Here is an 18,933-nt window from a genome sequence, read left to right as displayed (position 1 = left end):
TAAAACAACGATTCATCTCAGCCCCAATCTTGAAACACCCTCGTCCAGATCTACCGTACGTGGTCGAAACGGATTCTTCCAATCTGGCAATGGGAGCAGTCCTTTCACAAAGGGATCCCGAAACGGGTCAACTGCACCTGGTAGCCTTTTGGTCATGGAAATTTACGGCTCCCGAGCTGAACTATTCTATTACGGACAAGGAACTGTTAGCCATCAAGGTGGCCTTCAAAGCCTGGCAACATTACCTCCTCTGAGCTAGACACACCATCACAGTAATTACCGATCATTGCAATTTACAGTACCTGAAGGTGGCAAAAGCCGAATCATCTCGCCAACTCTGATGGGCATTATTTTTTGCTGAGTTTGACTTTGTAATCACCTACCGACCTGGCTGTCGAAATGGCAAGGCAGACGCACTGTCCCGTATTGGAGTAGACGAGCAAAACGCCAACCCCGACCCAGTGCCTATCATTCCTGGTGAGAAGATTCTTGGGATTACTACGTCTCTAACATTAGAAGACGTTCAAGAGAGTATTTCTCATCTCATGGATTCCAACACCCTAAGGGATTGGCCGACCAAAAGTCCTCACCACTCGGTCACAAACCAACTACCCTATTTTCGAGGACGTCTCTATCTACCCAGCAGAGAATTTCAGGAAAAAGTCATCTCACATTACCATGACTCATTAGTAGAAGGTCATCCTAGAATCGCAAAAACTGAGGCCAAGGTCAAACGACATGTTTGTTGGCCGACATGGCGCAAGGACATCAAACAGTTTGTGCTATCCTGTGGCGTTTGCGCTCAAAACAAAGCCCAAAAAAAAATCACCATGCCTGCTTCAGCCATTAGACATTCCACCAACACCTTTGCATACACTATCTCTTGATTTTATAACAGACCTTCCTCCGAGTAACAGATTCAACACAATTTTAGTAGTGGTGGATTTGTTTTCAAAAATGGCCCATTTCATCCTGTTAAAAGGACTACCCTCAGCTTCAATTCTGGCTAAGGAATTTCTGGAACAGATTGTCCGAATTCATGGATTCCCTTCCATTCTGATCTCAGACCATGGCAGCCAGTTTATCTCACGCTTCTGGAAAAAGTTTTGCGAGTTAGCTCAAATCGACCTAAGACTTTCAACCAGTCACCATCCCCAAACTGATGGTCAAACAGAGAGAACAAACCAGACCTTGGAGCAATATATCAGGTGCATGTTACATCAAACTGAAGGCAGCTGGAAGGATGTTTTATGGATCACCGAGTATTTGAAAAATGTGAGGAATCCGTTTTGAGGTACTTATCACTTAGAACTCTGCGCCCTCTTTATCTTGTACTACAATTTAAAAGGTCGCATGGAACTAGGGTAACAATGGAGTCTTTGATTCCTCTACTCCATTAGGAAAAGACAAAGAAGTTGGTTACCCTTGAGAAGTGCTCCTGCGCCCGGAAGAAATAATTGAGAAATCCATTAATTGGAAAGAATTACACGACTTCAATTTGAAATTGATATTTGTCAATTTATCTTAAAAGATGTTGCCCTATGGTTTATGGATCACCGAGTATGCCTATAACAACTCACTCCATTCCAGCACACGTCAAAGTCCCTCCTATACAATCTACGGGTTACACCCACGAACTTCAAACCTTGACCCGCCACAACTTCTGGAAATGCCAGCTGTGAAAAGTTTGCACTCTACCATCTCCCAAGCCTTCAAGCAAGCAACAGATCATCTAAGGCAGGCTAAGGAAAGGTACAAGAAATCAGCCGACGCGCATAGAAGTGAAGCTCCAAGATATCAGGTTGGGGATGAAGTCTGGTTGGCGTCAAAGCACATACCTGTGAAAGGGCCTTGTATCTTCAATCCCAGATATTTAGGTCTGTATACCATTAAGGCCATGATCAATCCAGTGGCTATGAAATTGGACTTACCCCCGCACATGAAAATTCATCCAGTGTTCCACGTCTCACTTTCGAAACCGGTGCAACCTGGAACACGAGTTGTGAAACCACCGAAACCGGTCACAGTGAACGGGGAACACGAGTTCGAGGTTAAAGAGATTCTGGACTCAAAAACCACCAAATCAAAACTATTTTACTTGATAGACTAGAAAGGGTATGGACCGCATGAAAGATCGTTGGAACCTAGTGAGAATGTACATGCTCCAAGGTTATAGAAAAGGTTCCACTGCAATCACCCAAACAAACCAGGACCTATGAGTGGATCAGCCATTAGGGGAGGTTTGGGGGGAGTGCTGTCATGGGCAAGCAACCAAAACCCTGAAACTGGTGGGGCCAAGAAGACTTTGGCCTCCTTGGGGGCTTATCAGGCCCCAGCCAGGCTCACCTGGACTCAGTCCTGGCGCCGCTGGCGACAGGCTCATGGAGGTGTTAGCTACATGGTCCATTAACTTGGCTCTGAGAGGCTGAGCCATTCAGTTCAGGGTGTGGCCTGGAACTACTTTACCTGAGAGACGGGATACGGAGAAGAGGACTATTTTCTTGGAACTACTTGCAAGGCTATTTAAACCGCACCCAGCAATCTGAACACGCTTCGCGTTATTCTGCACTCCTGCAGCGTAACGCTCACCGTGTCAGATCAGCTCTTGCTTCCTTCTGCCACGCCCGTCCAGAGTCTTCCATCGGCATCTGCAAACAGAGAATAACAGGAGTTATTTAAGCATCGAAGGCCTTACCTGCAGTACATGCAGATCTCATGTCCTGCTTTCCCACGGACCGCAGCATCTGCAGAACAGAACGAAAAGTCCCCTCTCGGGTAGCTGATCATCTGATCGGCCCGCTCCAGGAACTTCATCGGGCAGTTCTTCACTCAGCAGCGCGCCACAGCTCGTCACTGTCACACGGAGCTTCCATTCTTCTTCCTGGAATTGCGCCGTACCTGCTGAACAGAAAAAGACAAGATGGTTAGTCGCACGTAGCAAAGGAAAGCTAAAGAGGCGAACATTTGCGCGCCCAGCACAGCACTATACTTACCGGCAGGAATCCTGAGCGTCATTGTCAGGAGAGTCATGCATCATCCGAAGGTCGCTTAAAAGCCGCACCTGTAAGACAATAATGGACATTAGTTATCTTGAACAGAAAGACTTAAAGGCAGTTATTCCAAGGAGTTATTGGAATAGAGACTTACCTGCTTACTCCCGGGACTTCTGCTTCAGCAACCTCCTTCGGATCAGTGACGTAACTCGATCCAGGAAAGACTATGAACCGCGCCCCTGCCAGAGTGTGCAGGACAGAGAGCTCGCCCATTAAAAAACCGAGGTGAGCCAGAAGAAGAGAAGGAAAGATCAGAAGGAAGTGAAACCATTGACCAGCTTCCTTCGGTAGCTAATATCTTGTTTCGACTTGCAGGCGAACATCTCCTGAAGCATGGACTAAGGGGAGACGCAAGCTAGTATGTCCAGTCAAGCAGAGCAGCATCAGGACAGACATCACCCTACGCACACGAGCACGCCCCAGTGGAGACCAGGTGAGCGTGACACCGATTCTACAGGGCAACCATACATTCCAGGCCTATTTCTGTTGTGTTTTGTTATTTGTCTATAAGTTAGCACCCATAAGCCTTCAGGCACCAGGAGCGCTCTACAAATGTATAAACATAAATATAAAAGTCACCTCTTTCAACACAAGAATAGCCAACGCCAAGTCGCACACCAAAGAGATCTTCTCTATATTCAGGCAGTTAGAATCCCCCTCGACCCCCCCACAATCCTTCGCCAAAGACAAAGCCTGGTGCAACAGCATCCAATCAGCCACGCTAGGCAAACTCGACACCCTCCAGAACAAAATCATGGCTCACCAACAATTTCTCAACTACCAGCTACAAAACCCCACGAACTTCAATGGAAGCGGATCTCCCCTCTACTGCTTTCAGAACGTCACTGAAAAAGAAGTCATTGATCTTCTTAATTCCATCAAACCATCCAACTACAAAGGGGAATTTACCCCACCCATCTCATTAAGGAATGCGCCTCTTCTCTTTCCCCCTTCCTTGCTGCACTCATCAACGCCTCATTCGCCACAGGGCACATTGCATCCTGTCTTAAAGAAGCCTTGGTACGCCCACTCTTAAAAAACCCTCGCTTGACCTAACTTACCCAGGGCAATACAGACCCATCACCACAGTTCCATTTCTACTAGAGATCTTGGATAAATCATCATATCTCCAAGTACAAAGTTCCTAGAAGCTAATAACCTTCTCGATCTCTGATCCGTCTGGGCCATGGTACCTGTTCAGCCTTGTTAGACCTCAAGAATCAAATGGATGACATCAGAGAATCAGGCAATCCCGCCCTTCTCCTCCTCCCAGATTTGTTGGCTTCTTTCAACCTCATTGACAACTACACCCTCTGCCATCACCTATCATCTGCGGCCAACTTCTCCCCTAATGCCACAGCGTGGATCACCTCATTCCTGAAAAACAGAGCCATGAAGGTCTTCCCAACCCAGCTTATGCACACCCCAACATCATCAAATGCGGTGTCCCACATGGATACTGCATTTCCCCACCCAGTAGAAAATATTCACCAGGCCACTTTATTCCTCATCCTTGATGCAATAGCCAACACCCTACACAAATTACGCTGATGACATGCAGATCCTTATTCCACTCTCAGGCGATTACGAGTCCAACACCAAAACCCTCAACTCAATCTACTCCACCATCCAAACATGGATGGCAGAGAACTGGCTTTGTCTAAATGGGGAAAACTGAGCTTCGTCTGATTGAATCGTCTGAAACCTTAAGGAAACCCGACGACCATTGTAACGCCTTCACCATCGACAATTTTCAAATCTCTGTCTCCCAAGCCATCAAAACACTTGGAGTCTACATTGACTCCAACAGCCTAACCATGTCAAGACAGGTCAACGCCAAAGCATCCACAGCGGCCTACCACTCCAAACTACTAACCGCAGCCAGAACTTTCCACTCTGAGCAAAATTGCCTCACCATACCCAGAGCCATAATTGGATCCCGCCTTGATTATTGTAACAGCCTCGTTGCTGGCACTTCCGCTAAAAACTTCAGAAAACTCCAGGTTGTCCAAAACAATGAGCTCAGGGCGGCCATGGGCATCCCCAAAAGAGACCACATTACAGCCACTAGGAAAAAAGTCCACTGGCTCCCTATCAAAGAAAGGCTCATCTTCAAAACGTTAGTGCTCTCTCAAAAAATCACAAGACCACACGCTACCAAACCCACCAGAACCCTAAACCAACCGAATCATTGTACCTAAAGTCTTGAGAACACGCAATGGAGGCTCCAGCTTCCCCTCCATTGCTGGCTCCCACTGGAACTCGCTACCACCTCACCTCAGAGGAAGAACCTTCCATCTAGCCTTCCGCAAAGCTATTAAGACTATGATTTTCGTATGAATCTGCCATCACCCACTGTGACCGGTTGCTCAGTGTTTGCTAATTGTCCCCATAAATCACTCAGGTAACTAAAACAATGTTGTGTACTGTCTGCTCTTAACTGCTATGTTTTTCGTAACCAGTAGCAATCTTTGAACCATGTAACTGAGACATATCCTTGTATCAGCGCCTCAATGCCTCTGGGCTGCTAGTGCACTTTATACATTTCAAATAAATAAACAAATAAAGATGGGGTTTTAAGAAAGTAAGAGTTTGAATTTCTGAATCTGACACATTTAAGAACCCACATCTTCTACATCGTACCCATGGTCCATAAGGATATTGGAAAAACCTGCAGTAGACCTTTCATTTCACTATTTTCCACCGTGCTAGAATCCATAGGTAAATTCATTGATTTTGTTCTCAAACCCCTCGAACACAATACAGTCACATATTTGGCAGACTCCACTGATGTAATTAACCAGGGACAGGTATGCCATTTGACTCTCGCACAGAAGTGTTTGTGACCAAGGACAAAGAAGCTCTGTATTTCAATACCCCTCATGGAGAAGCACTATATTTAATGAGGGATTTTCTAGACGAGAGAGCGAAACCCAACTCCATTCCTTTGACGTTTATTTCAGAAATACTGGATATGACATTGAGTAAAAAAGACTTCAAATTCAAAACTTCATGTTACGCGATGGGGGCAGATTAGGGGTTTAGGTGGGCCCTAATTTCACCAATCTGTATCTTGCGAAATTCAAAGAGCTTTACATCTTGTCACAATTTTCATATCCTACTTATATGGGACACCAAAAAAAAACAAATACATCTGTTTGTGAATGGATGAAGCCGTTGAATCCTAAATTAAGATTCACGTCAGTTATTAACAACAAAAAAATACGCACATAAATGAAGTTATTTCCAGTAAACCGTTGCTCTACTGGATTAGGTTTTATAGTGCACCTGAAATAATTAAATTCAAAGATTCGATGAGCAGCTGAATAAATATATCGCGATCTAGTCATTTCGCGTGGCTCCAGTTTGTACGCAAAGGTTTTGAGAACCTAGATATGGGGACTGTCTGGGAATAGCCAGAGGATTGAACCATGAGCGAAAAGTCCCGATTTAAAACTCAGTGCCACAAAGCCATTATAAGTCAGATGAAATGTGCATAGGTTGCTTGGGTGCCCCATGTATATTGCAAAGACCAGCTGAGGGATTCGTATTGTATTTAGATTGTTTAGTACCTGCATATGCCAGAAGCTCATAGATACAATTAAGTACTAATACACTCAACGTGGCTAACTATACGGATATGTGGCCAGCCCCATCAGAGACGAGTTGTAAAGTCTGTGGCAGCCCTGAAGGGTCAGTTAAACAATTCTTATTGTTTTATCCAGGCTATTCAGGACTGAGAAAGTGTTATTTATTGCGAGTATTTCGACTGAAAGATATCAGAACAACAGACTTGGCTGTGAACTTTTGTAAGAATACACTAGATCTGAATTTGGTCTATTTTATTGTAAAATGTGTACACATTTATGCAGTTATACAGGGCAAACTATGATTGAATTGCTCATGTTCTGGATTATATTGTAATTTTAGTTAGAGACCAAAACTATTTGTGCAGGAGCAAGTCCTTTTTTTTATCATTTTAATATCTATCGTAAATATGAAATGGTGATTTTCTGTACAATGTTTATAATGTGGTATTTAATTGCTTTTATTCGCCATACCGAATAAAGCTATGTACATAAACAACAAAGAAATACAATTTTTGGGTTTAACCATCGACGATCTCAATGGCTATCTAGGAGTGAGCTTATTCAGATAAGCCACTGATCGCGATACCACTCTGCACTACCACAGTTTTCACTCACAAGCCCTGAGAAATAACATCGCTTATGGACAATTTTTCAGGTTAACTTCCAAGAAGAGGCTGCGATCATCTTGACCTGATCAGCATCTAAAGGTTATCCCAAAAGATTACTCAGGCAATCTAAAAAGAGAGTCAGATGCCAAAATAGTCTTTTACAACAGTCTCTTAAAACAAGGACTGATGACGTATGCATTTGTGTAACTACATTCAACACATTCAGTAATGACATCAGAAAATGCATCCTTAAAAATGTGCATATTTTATAGCTATATCTTCCACGTACACGTTTTGCTTTCCGCAAAGGTATGTATTTAAGAGAATCATTGGCAGGTGCTGACAGAAATTTCACACCCCGTGTTATCCAAAAGAGGTCTGGAACGTATCAAAGGGCACAGCCCTTATGGAAACTGTTGTATTTGTTGATTCACCAAGATAAAACATTCACAACTAACGACAAGACTTGGACACTTAATAGAGACATTTCATGCAAAAATCGTAATGTCATTTATATGATAAGGTGCCATTGTGACAAAGTATATGTGGGGAAAACCTCTAGAATAGTTAACACCCGAATAGTGGAGCATAGATCCAGAATCTGGACTAAAACCTTCACAGCGCCCCTCATAGAACACTATGGGCTTGATTCACAGAGCGCTGTCCTATGGGATTGTGCCATTATAAAACGCTTCTGTGAATCAGGCCATATGTCTCTGCAGGACACAGCCCAGACAAACTTATATGGTGGGCGTGGAAGAAAGTAGAATGCCCTGATGAGACCAGGCTTGAAGAAAAATTATCAATGAGAGAATCGTCCAAGCTGTATCATACCCAAAGTCATACAAATGGCTTAAACATCCAGAAAGAATGGCAGCAGTTAGGATGTGTTTAATGCAATTTGAATTCCATTGAAAACGTAGCCTTGGCCTGCCTACACCACATGTGTTCTGCTATATGTTTTTCAGACAAACTACGCTTTCATGCATATCCATTTTATAATATATGCCTGTTACATAAGTTCATGAATTTCCATGGGTTTTCTAAAGGCTTTTTATAAAATAAAATGTTAAATTTTTACTCTGAATGTTTTTTTTAATCTACATTATCCCCTAAGTGCTAAAATTCACACATTTATGGATGAGATTATTTATGTGATGTGCTAAATATAACTGATTTGTTTTTGTCTTTTACGTACTCTACATACTGGACGCACAGGATGCATCACATGATTGCTTTCAAACGAACTCATCAAGTACGTGCTTCCGCATCCGCATAATGGAGCCTGAGAAGCACGCGCTACATTTCCCAGGCACTGCGGCATGCCCGTTAGGCAAGACAGGCTCACTGCTAGTGTAGACTGTAGGTTAGCAATTACAGGGTCACATTGTCACTCAATTGTAGAGGTTTTATTTTAACTGAATGTACACGGTACGTCCACTGATTTCAACATTGGGTTTGTTATATAAATTCAGATGAAGCATCTGCCATAGGACACTCAAACTCAGTCACTTCAGGTGCAGGGTAGAACAACAAATTAAAATGTTTGAGGCCCCTTGATTGCTAAAATTAGGAAGACATTGGACAGGCCAGAATAACATTAGATCCTCTTTGACGCCAAACGTTTGCAGGTAATTTAATTTATTTATTTAACATTTATAAAGCGCTCACACAGCCCACAGGCATCGAGGCGCTGTTACAGGAATTGTTTGTTTTTCTAAGTTATGTAATTGTGTTGTTTTTTTTGTCTTAGTTACGTATTTATAACACGCTTAAACACCCAGAGGTTTCTAAGCGCGGACACGGGGATCGAGCCTGTTGTTGCTTCGTGTCGTCTTGTTTCCAAGACGCGCACGCTGCCGCTGAGCTATCCTCCCGGGACAATAATGGAACAGTCGTTACAAGAAGATTAAAACACACAGCATGATGAGACGCAGCCATTACATGTATCCGTTATCTTCTTTGCCAGCAAAGGTGGCAAATATGGGCTAATAGTAGCACGACTGCAAAAATGAACGTTCTCGAAAGCTTCACAATGAGAAGAATAAATACATGCTTTTGACCCCTTTTGTTAATAAACAGATATTTGATTAAATACATAGCATACATGTCACACTTCTTTACCACGAGTACATTTTGTGCAGTTTTTAATTGATTGAACCTGAGGAAGACATGCTAGAAAGCAACCATGTTTCAACTTGTTGAAACTAACACTTATGAAGGTCTATGGGGCAATGTATAGATGCCGATACAGAAGATTGTTAACTCAGCTAGTTGACCTTTTTTTTACAAACGATGATGGACTCATCATGATGTCTCTTCATTCACATTCTTTTAAATCCTTGCTGGAATCTACATTTGACCCATGATGATGGAGCCAATGTATTTATGTCTAAATTGTTTTAAAAAAAAATATCTAATACGATTTGTTGACGTTGAGGGATTTTGTTCTGCATTACATTTGATGATTCATGTATTATTTGTTCTGTTGTCTCTTATGTCATTTTGTTGGCAATTTGATGTGGTGTCATTATTATAGTACCAGTTTAGTGTTGAGTAAATATTTAATTTATGTAATAACTAAAGGTTTGATGATAATTCAATTTTTTTTCATGTATCTTAAATATTTTCTCATTATATATGTATTAATGTTTCTGATAAGTGTTGTGACCAAAGGTATATGTAAAAAAGACAGTGGAGAAATCCACCCAAGTAATTCATATTTAATTCTAGGCATGTTGGTGGTTGTTTTTTGCACCAGACAAATACAATAATGTCCTTTCTCCTTTAGGTGGAATACATTTGATATTTTTTATTTAAGGTATGATTTCCAGAACAAAAATATTTCAAAGAACACTCTGATTTGGCAGGGACGTCATTTCACCAAAATGCCTGGGGTAGCGGAAGTGACATCACTCGATCCTTGACCCCCTGATGACATCACAGGAAGTGATGTCATTTGACCCGCCCCAAAGTGATATTGCAGGTAGCGATGGAACACGACATTTCGCCCGTTGACAAAACAGGAAGTGGCATCACATAGCATTGTACACTACGAAAAATATAGTTACGATATCACTACGTGATGTACATTTCATACAAGAATGGATGGCCATATGTATCATTAAGAGTAGTGTGTATAGGCCCCTATTACCAAATTACTGTGTGTGCAAGCAGACATCCATGGCCAAATGATAATGATGTGTTATTATATAGCACTTACGATTAAGTGCTTTATATAGAAAAAATATACACCTAACATCACCCAACCTGTGTTGGTACTCATTTATCGACCTCAGAACGATGAAAGGCTGAGTGAGGCGTTTAAGAACAGACTAAATCAGTGACTCACCCACTGAAGTGTGCCTGAAATAAACATTTAATGAGCCTAGCAATTATTGTATAGAATTCCAGAAAGACACATAATTTGGTATTCCTATTCTTTCTTATTTAGGGTCAGTGCTGAAAGTGTTAGACTTGTGGCACTCCTGTTCTTATTTTTCTTCTTTTATTTAGGGGGCCTGAACAAGAAAGCCAGCCACCCCAGAAGTACAGAGCCACAGCCCAGGAGCTTGCATTACAAAAAAAAAAAAGATAGAGGTCGCAAGGGAGACCACAGAGGTCGCAGTTGCGACCTCTGGCGACCCCCAAATGACGTCCCTCGTGTAATGCATTAGTCGTGGATTTCTAAGTGCAAATTATCAGTTTTCCCAAGAAGCCATTCGTGGGTTTCTCTGTACAAAAAAATGTTCCTCCTCCAAAAAATCATTCCCCCACATTTTTGATTCTGTACACAATTCTCTTGTGTATTGTTAAACCTCATTGATGTGTTAAAATCTTAAAGATCTTTTTTATTTATTGGCCCTCAACATGTTTTTAATCACACTCCATAATCTACTTGTTGCAACCGTTCCAATTGAATTACCTGCAAATGTGTGGAGTCAGGGATAATCTCGTTTTCATTTCTCCTGTCCAATGTCTTAAACAACGAAACAAAGTGTTCTTTGACATTTCTTTTGTTCTGGGAATTATAACTTTAATAGAAAATAAATATCAAATTAATTCTACCAAAAGGAGTAAGGACATTATTTTATTTGTCTGGTGCAAAAATCAAAGCGCAAACATCCCTAGAATCCATTTAAAAGTATTGGACAGAGATAATACTTCGGGTTACGTTTTTTGCCGACGGCAAACTAAATTACATTGGAGAGATCGTTGCCAATGAATTAGCGTATGTCTGCAAATGATGATTATGTAATGTTGAATGATTTATTCCATAAGACAGCCTGTCTCACGTTTTTTGCTTATGAGATTGAGTTATGGGCATGCTGGTCTGTCATGGGAAACTACTTCTGATGTCTATTCACCTTGCTTGCTTCTTGCCTTGTCTCTACTGCACATTTCTGGTCTGCAGTGCGGGTGCTTTCTCTTGCCAGCACCTTGCTTGTTCTGGCTGGGTGAGTGCACCATGTCAGGCTTGGATGCCTCAATCTTACTGAGCTCTACAGGGGGAGGCCATGGTGCATTAGCACATGTAACTCCCTCCATCAAGATACCTGCATAGGTTGCTGCACAAGGTTTAGCCTTTCCCAAGAGAGCAGGCAGCAATGTCTGCTGTCACAAGTACCTATTTCTTGGCCCACCCTGTAAAAGGGAAAGCTGAACAAGGGAGAACACGTCACAAAGCTCTGCATCAGACTGTCATTGTTGTTAATTCCTTTAAACCGGAGTTCCATTATTGTTGTTTGTGTTGTGGTTCTTTATAGCCTAGCTCACAATCTTTTGTCCTATGTCTTATCACCCGCCCCATCTGTCATTCTCTCTTGTTTCTCAAGTCCCCTTGCTGTTCAGGAAGCCATTATTATTGTCCTGCTACTCTCCCTATTTTGGGTCCTGCAATCACAGTCATTCTGGTTTCTTGCTGATCTTCATTGCCCCTTCGCCCCCCCCCCCCCTCCCACAGACAAACCTGCTAACTTTTTGCGGCATGTTCCCCTGCTGGCCTAATTTTCCCATAGGGACAATGCACACTTGCTATCTCTATCAGGTTACAGGGCTGCAGAGGGAACTGGTCACCATTCTTGAGTAAGGGCAAGAAGAGGAGAGGTTCTTCCAGTCATTCACAAGATCTTTTTCTCCAATTTGTAGGATTAACACCAAAGTTCATCTTGCAGGACAGAACCCTAACTGACCATTACCGAACACATGTTCAGGCTGAAGACACAATTGGAGTTGTCATATAGCTTCTGTTTATATGACTTGTATAAGAGAGATCTATTAAACTAGAGCTGGCAAGCAATCCTCAGGTGGTGATGGAAGAGGTAATGCTGCTAGTGAACAGAAGTGACAATGTGACAAACACTATTGGAATGTTGCACTCCCCTTTATTTATTCATCATAAACATTATGTTTTATGCAAACATTGCATTATTTTCCACATGCTGATATAAGAACTGTTCTGATATGAACGTAAACCACATTCCTAATGTTGCTGTTTGCATGCAGGCAATTCTTGTTCTGTGATGCCTGTCAAGGCAACCCCCCTTGACGACTTTGCTTCCCTGTGTCTCTCTGCTATGGCTCTCCCCTTTTGCCCCCATTGTCTGCAACCCCTCCCTTATTATTTTTAAAATAAACACAGTACAGGAACACTGCACATTTCGACAACTATTACTTCATATGTTTTGGTTATCGTGATTGTCATCATCGTACCTTGTATGTCCTTCTTCTAGCCATGTAACCCGTACATGAATCCCTGTCAAACAAACCGTCCAGCACTATCCCACTGGGAGTGGTCTGTCTTTATGAACTATCGCCCAACAAGAAGCCTTAACCCCTTACTCCCCATTGCCCCCTCATGCACCCCTCTCCCTCCGCCATCCCCAACTTACCCTGTCCCCAGTTTATCCCCAACCCCCTCCCAACCTTGAGCGCCATGTCTTCCAATTGCTCCCCGTAGCGCCCCTTCATCCTTCCTTTCAACTCTTTAATTTCATTGATTGTACTGTAGCACTGGTCCTCTGCTTCATGCCAAACCGTTCATCACCCATGTCCATGCTCTTCTGCTGCTGTCTTTGAGGATCTCCAAATTAGCTATAGATCCTTCTCCCACCCTTCCCTACCCACTTTCCCCATATGGTCCCTCCTCACTGCCAAACATAGCCTTCCTCCTAAACCTTTCCGTGTTGGGATGATGCATGCACACTAGCTTCCTACGACAAACCTTCAGTTGACCAACAAAAGCTTTGTCGGTTTTCCACAATAATAGGATTTGTTGTCCAGAATTCTGCAATGCAACTTAACATGAAACACTGTGGGCGGTGACATACTGGTTTTCCAACTGCAGCATTCTTCCAATGGAGCGCTTTTATTATGGGTATCAAGTCAGACAGAATGAGGTGTGGTAAGTATGCCCCCTTCAAGTGGTGCAATGGGATTTCAGGCAGAAGATTAACCTTTACAAGGCACACAGGGGGCCTTGATAGGCAGTAAAGTAAAGAAGAAAGTGAGTCACCCAGAACAACAAGGACTTAAGCACAACACTTGTGATTGTCTCAGACATGTGTCATGAATGAGGTCGACCCTGCCAGTAATGGTTCCTGGGGCACAAAGCAAAGTGGGGGTCATTTTAGGGTGGTGGGGCCAATTATTATTATTATTATTATTATTATTATTATTATTATTATTATTATTATTATTATCCTCAGTAGAACCAGCAAAGTGAGTAGGTGCGTGATAAAGGTGATTGTCTTAATGTGTTCTTATGATGTGATGCTGTGTGTGGTGCACAGTGTTATATCAAAGTAAAGCAGTCCTAAACTAAGTTGATTGAGGGATGAGGATAGGGATGTAAGTGTACAGGCAGGCAGTGGCCCAGGTTATTACTGGGGCTGATTTGTAGGGGTATGGATTGACAGATGGAAGCGAGTACAGGGCAGAGGCGGCACAGCAGATGTGTTTATGCAATCAGTGTGAGAGTGAATTCTGCTGGTACTGCAGAATGCAACGCGTTCTCTCGCATCTGAATGGCTACGCAAACCCAACAGGTGTTAGTGCTAAACAGTACATATATGGCAATATCAGAGGGTTTTGCTCCGCAATTCATGAGTAGTTCCACCAACACAAACCAGTATTGTGCATAATGTGTTTCTATCACCAGATGCATGCCATTATCCATGTTTTTAAATTCGAACAGAAATGAAGAATGCACTCATTAGAAATTGCAAATGTAGAATGTGTGAGATGGTGGGTACAACACCTAAAGCTTAAGAATGGTTAAAACAAAAAAAGTTCAAGCAAAGCAAAACATAGAGTAATCCAAACCCATTATAACTTGCACCACACATCATCGAACGTTATTGCTTTATTAAGAGTAACATTTCATATTGCAGGTACTCTTGAAGAGTGCAAGGTTGTCTGTACATTCTTGTTCAGAAAGGGATTCACATGAAACTCCAAAATGTCTAACGATGCGCTAAAAACAAATGCAGAGTAATAAAGACACATCTAAAAACTCGTACATGAGAGTGAAACTAGATTTCTTTCGAGCATTCCAGTCTCTTATTCTCTTCTGAAAGAGGGCTTGTCTAGTTTAAAACAATCTTGACTGGGATTTATTCCATATCCCTTATTCCATATCCTACAATATTAGATTTCGGCATTTCAGTTGGGAAAAATGCCAGCGCTCCTTCCCACTATAGAACACTAGATTGTGCCCGCCAGTTTCAGCTGCTTGCCAGGGCTTCAATAGGGTACAGTTAATCAATTGTTGATATGTAGCGTTTCCAGGAGTCTGACCTTGAGCTTGAGAGTTTTAATAAAAAGGCTTTAGGGCCTTGCCATAGCTTGAATGGAATGGAATCAATCAAGAAAATAACTGCTAGTCCGACATATGTATTAAATGGGTATTGTGGACTTGTTTTTTGCAAAGAGGTTTCCCCTTAAACCTGTACAGTGTTTTCGATCAATTTTTATCTGCTGTTAAATCACTGATCAACATTATTAAATTGTCTCCTCTTATGGCATCCTCGTAGAGTCTAATGTGGCTTTCCCCTGTACCGACATGTGCTTTTATTATGAATTGGTAGTACAAAATGGAAGCTCTTGCTACCTAAAGCCGTAACTTCATGCCCGCCCCCTGTTGGGCAGCCTATGACCACAACGATGATATCACAGATGACTTAACTGATGACATCACTGGTGACATTGCTAATGACATCTTCTATGACATTCACAAAAGTCAATGGGCCTCATTATAAGTTTGCTGGTCTGGTAACAATGATAACGGTAAGCTTGCCGGTATCGTTGTTACTGGACTGGCAAACTACGAGTTCTGCTCACGGATACCTTTCCGCTCGCCAGGTCTGACCTGGCGGGCATACCGGCACCCACGAGCAGAGCATGTCGGATGCACTGGCACCATTCTGAATGGTAACGGTGCATCCAACCTCTGAATTTCCATTGAGCACTATGGGGCTCAAATGGGAATGGGGAGCATTTCATTCCGGTGCCCGCCAATGTGCAATTACCGGGTCCAGCAGGGCCGTAATGACCCGGTAATTGCCCATTCGTGGGTACCAGAATAATTCGCGAGTTTGGCAGCAGCCTATCAGTTTTACCAGCAAGGCTACCACCAAACTTGTAATGAGGCCCAATGTACTAAAAATGTGGATACTATTTAAAGATTACTTTAACTTTGTACATTATGTGTTTTATTTAACTTACAAAAGATACACAGAAAGACACACATCTATGTACATGTTTTCAAGCAAATGTTGAATTTTAAAACTTCATTTCTTTTCAATGTATTGGCTCCCAGTGGCTGCAAGGATTACATGCAAGACCCTTTGTTTTGTCCACAAGGCATTCTGAGGCCTCGGTCGAAAATACCTTTAACTCTCCCTCTGTAAATACCTTCCCTCTTGCACTATTCGCTCTCCACCTCCAACTCCCTCACGGTCAATTGTTTCTCAAATAAACAAGCTAGGGGTCAATCTCTGTCTTCGGATGGGGCCTCCATATGGAACAGCCTTCCTGCCACTCAAACTTGAGGAGAACCATCTCCAGTTCCGGAAGTTCCTCAAGACCTTCCTCTTTGCTTCTGCCTTCGCTCCCCCTCTCCCCTGCTGATCTGTTGTGCTTCTGCATTGTGCACCTGGTGAACTTCAGATTTTGGGCCCAGATACTTGCCCACCTTGCCACGCACCCGCCCTGCCTTGTGGCAACCCTTGCACTTGGGTCTGTATTTGTAACCCTACAGTCCCCCCTTTTTTCTGCGCTTATCAGACACCCCATGTCTGTGCCTCAAACTTAGCACTTGCCACTTGCTGGCTGCACTTCCACTGTTGTTTTTTTATTCCTTTGCTCAGCACTTTCCATTTCTTCCCCTCCCCCCTGCACTTTCCCCCTTCCCTCTCCCCTGCACTTGCATGTTCTCAATGTCAATGGGCCTAGTAAGATCATTGTTTTTGTTCTTCATTGTTCCCTTCCCTTAACTCGTCGCGCTCTGGAACCCTTGTTTATGAGCGTGGTACAAATAAAATATCAATATCAATGTCAATAGCCATATATACATTTAAAGTAGTAATATTTTTTTTTAAATACCCATACATACACATCTTAAAATGTATCCTAATACATAATTGTTCTTTGTTTTAAAGCACTTCTGATGTAATTTAGAAAATGATATGTGTACAAATTAGCTTACAATAAAACAATTGATAACTTACATGTTTATTTTAAAATGTGGTAAATAATTAGGGTTCAACATGTGTCTCTTTCAATGTATTTATACTAATTTCTTTTGTAAATGTATATACAGATTATAATTTAGTGAACATGTCTCATATATATTTGGCACAAACAGGAACATTCTAAGCAGTGTGCCATTTATAATTCCAATATCAACTTTTACCAAAGTACCACAAAGGAAAGCTTTACAAGTAGTGATATGATGAATATGTACCTGGTTCTTGTTTTAAACAATGTACTCATTGTTATGAACTATTCTAAAATGCTAATATCACATATGTAGAAATTTAACGGCTGTCTAAATATGGGCAAATACCTAGAGTGATCTTATGCCTGATGCCATTAGTTAAATAATCATTGATTTCATATATGATGTTATTAGCGATGTCACCAGTGACGGTTACTGGTGATGTCATCATTTATGGAATAGATGATGTCATTGATGATGTCATCATCGATGTTACCATTCATGTCATGTGCTGGGCAACAAGGAACGCAAAGTTAAGGTGGTTTGGCTGAATTTCACGAGTTGTGTTGCATTAAGTTCTAACCTTAACATCCCTGAAATAAAAGTTTTTTCCCTGAATTTCAAGGGTTTTGTTATTCCATAGATGTATTCCGCACATGGTCATTGGCCACCGCCTACAGCCATCTCCACTGTATATTGTAGAACACTACCAGACCTCTAGGCTTGGCCTTTGGCCATGGGTAGAGCCTGCGGTCCATTTTAGAACACTACCAGACCACAAGGTGGTTACGTCCACTCCATATTTAAAAACAATCACAACCCCATTGCTCAAAGACGTTCATCAATCACAAACTGATGTTTACCTTTTTTGGCAGTTGTATTGTGTTGTTATGAATAAAGGATTGCAGGCTTTGAGAACTCAGCATGTTTTTAGGCAATGCGCAATGAGATTACATTATTTGCCAAGCATCACATACTTTGGTTAAGCAGTGTGCTACACGCCCCTTGCATCTGTGCATGTATTCATGGGTTTCACTATTGGAGCAAATGTACCTGGGCATATATTATTATTGTAGCTAGTCCTTTCCCTTTACTGTGTTGCTTAAATGCGGTTAGTTGGGGTTGCGTGATGTATCACAATAGTCACCAAGAGACCAGGCATAAAAGCTGTTGCTGCACATATTTTGAAAGATCCTTAAAAAAACAGTTATTAGGAAAGTAAAACATTGTTTTTTCCATAGAGAAGTATAAACATTTTGCTCTAGCCCACAGGCAAAACCTCTGGATGGAATTGGATCATGTATGAAACAACTTGGGCACGAAGCATTGAATAGATTTCCAGGGGGTATGAGGTTATTACATCCAGTTGCTATTCACATTTTTGATGGAAGGGGGCTGCAGCAGAGTGGCTTTTCAGAAATGAAAAATCTGCAATTTATGAAATGCGAGAGGTGTTTGTGAACATTCCTGAAATATTTGTCAATATTCACAAAGGAAAAGTTGAAAACATGCCTTTTGGAGGAGGAAAAGGGGTTAAATGGCATCAGTCTGGAGGTGTAGGGAGGGGAAACAGGACACCAATTGAAAGTGGGGAGTTGGGGGTGGGTTGGGGACCAAGGTCAGTCTCAAACCTCAGCATATTCAGTGTTATTTTTCATGCTTAGTGTTATTTTTTGCCTATTCGGGATCATGTTAAAAAACAGGATCGGGATATTTTCAAAATATTTTGGATCATTTGTAGGCCACTGCTAATAAAAGCACAGCTATAAAAAGAGAGAGTTAAACAAATGAGATTAATACAAATAAAATGAAATTTTACAGCTACAGTGAGGTGTGGGGTAACCTAATAAGGTATGGGACAACATGAAAGACTAGTGGGTCCAAAAGAAACATATTGGGTGAACATGTACAGTGGACACGGCTGAAGGACATGGCTAGTGGCTTGGTAGTGGCCAGGTGGCCTG

The sequence above is a fragment of the Ambystoma mexicanum genome, chromosome 10, assembly GCF_040938575.1.
Source record: "Ambystoma mexicanum isolate Mex_15411 chromosome 10, UKY_AmexF1_1, whole genome shotgun sequence".
NCBI classification, from domain to species: domain Eukaryota; kingdom Metazoa; phylum Chordata; class Amphibia; order Caudata; family Ambystomatidae; genus Ambystoma; species Ambystoma mexicanum.
The sequence above is the reverse complement of the archived record's forward strand: the minus strand, read 5'-3'. Positions refer to the sequence as shown.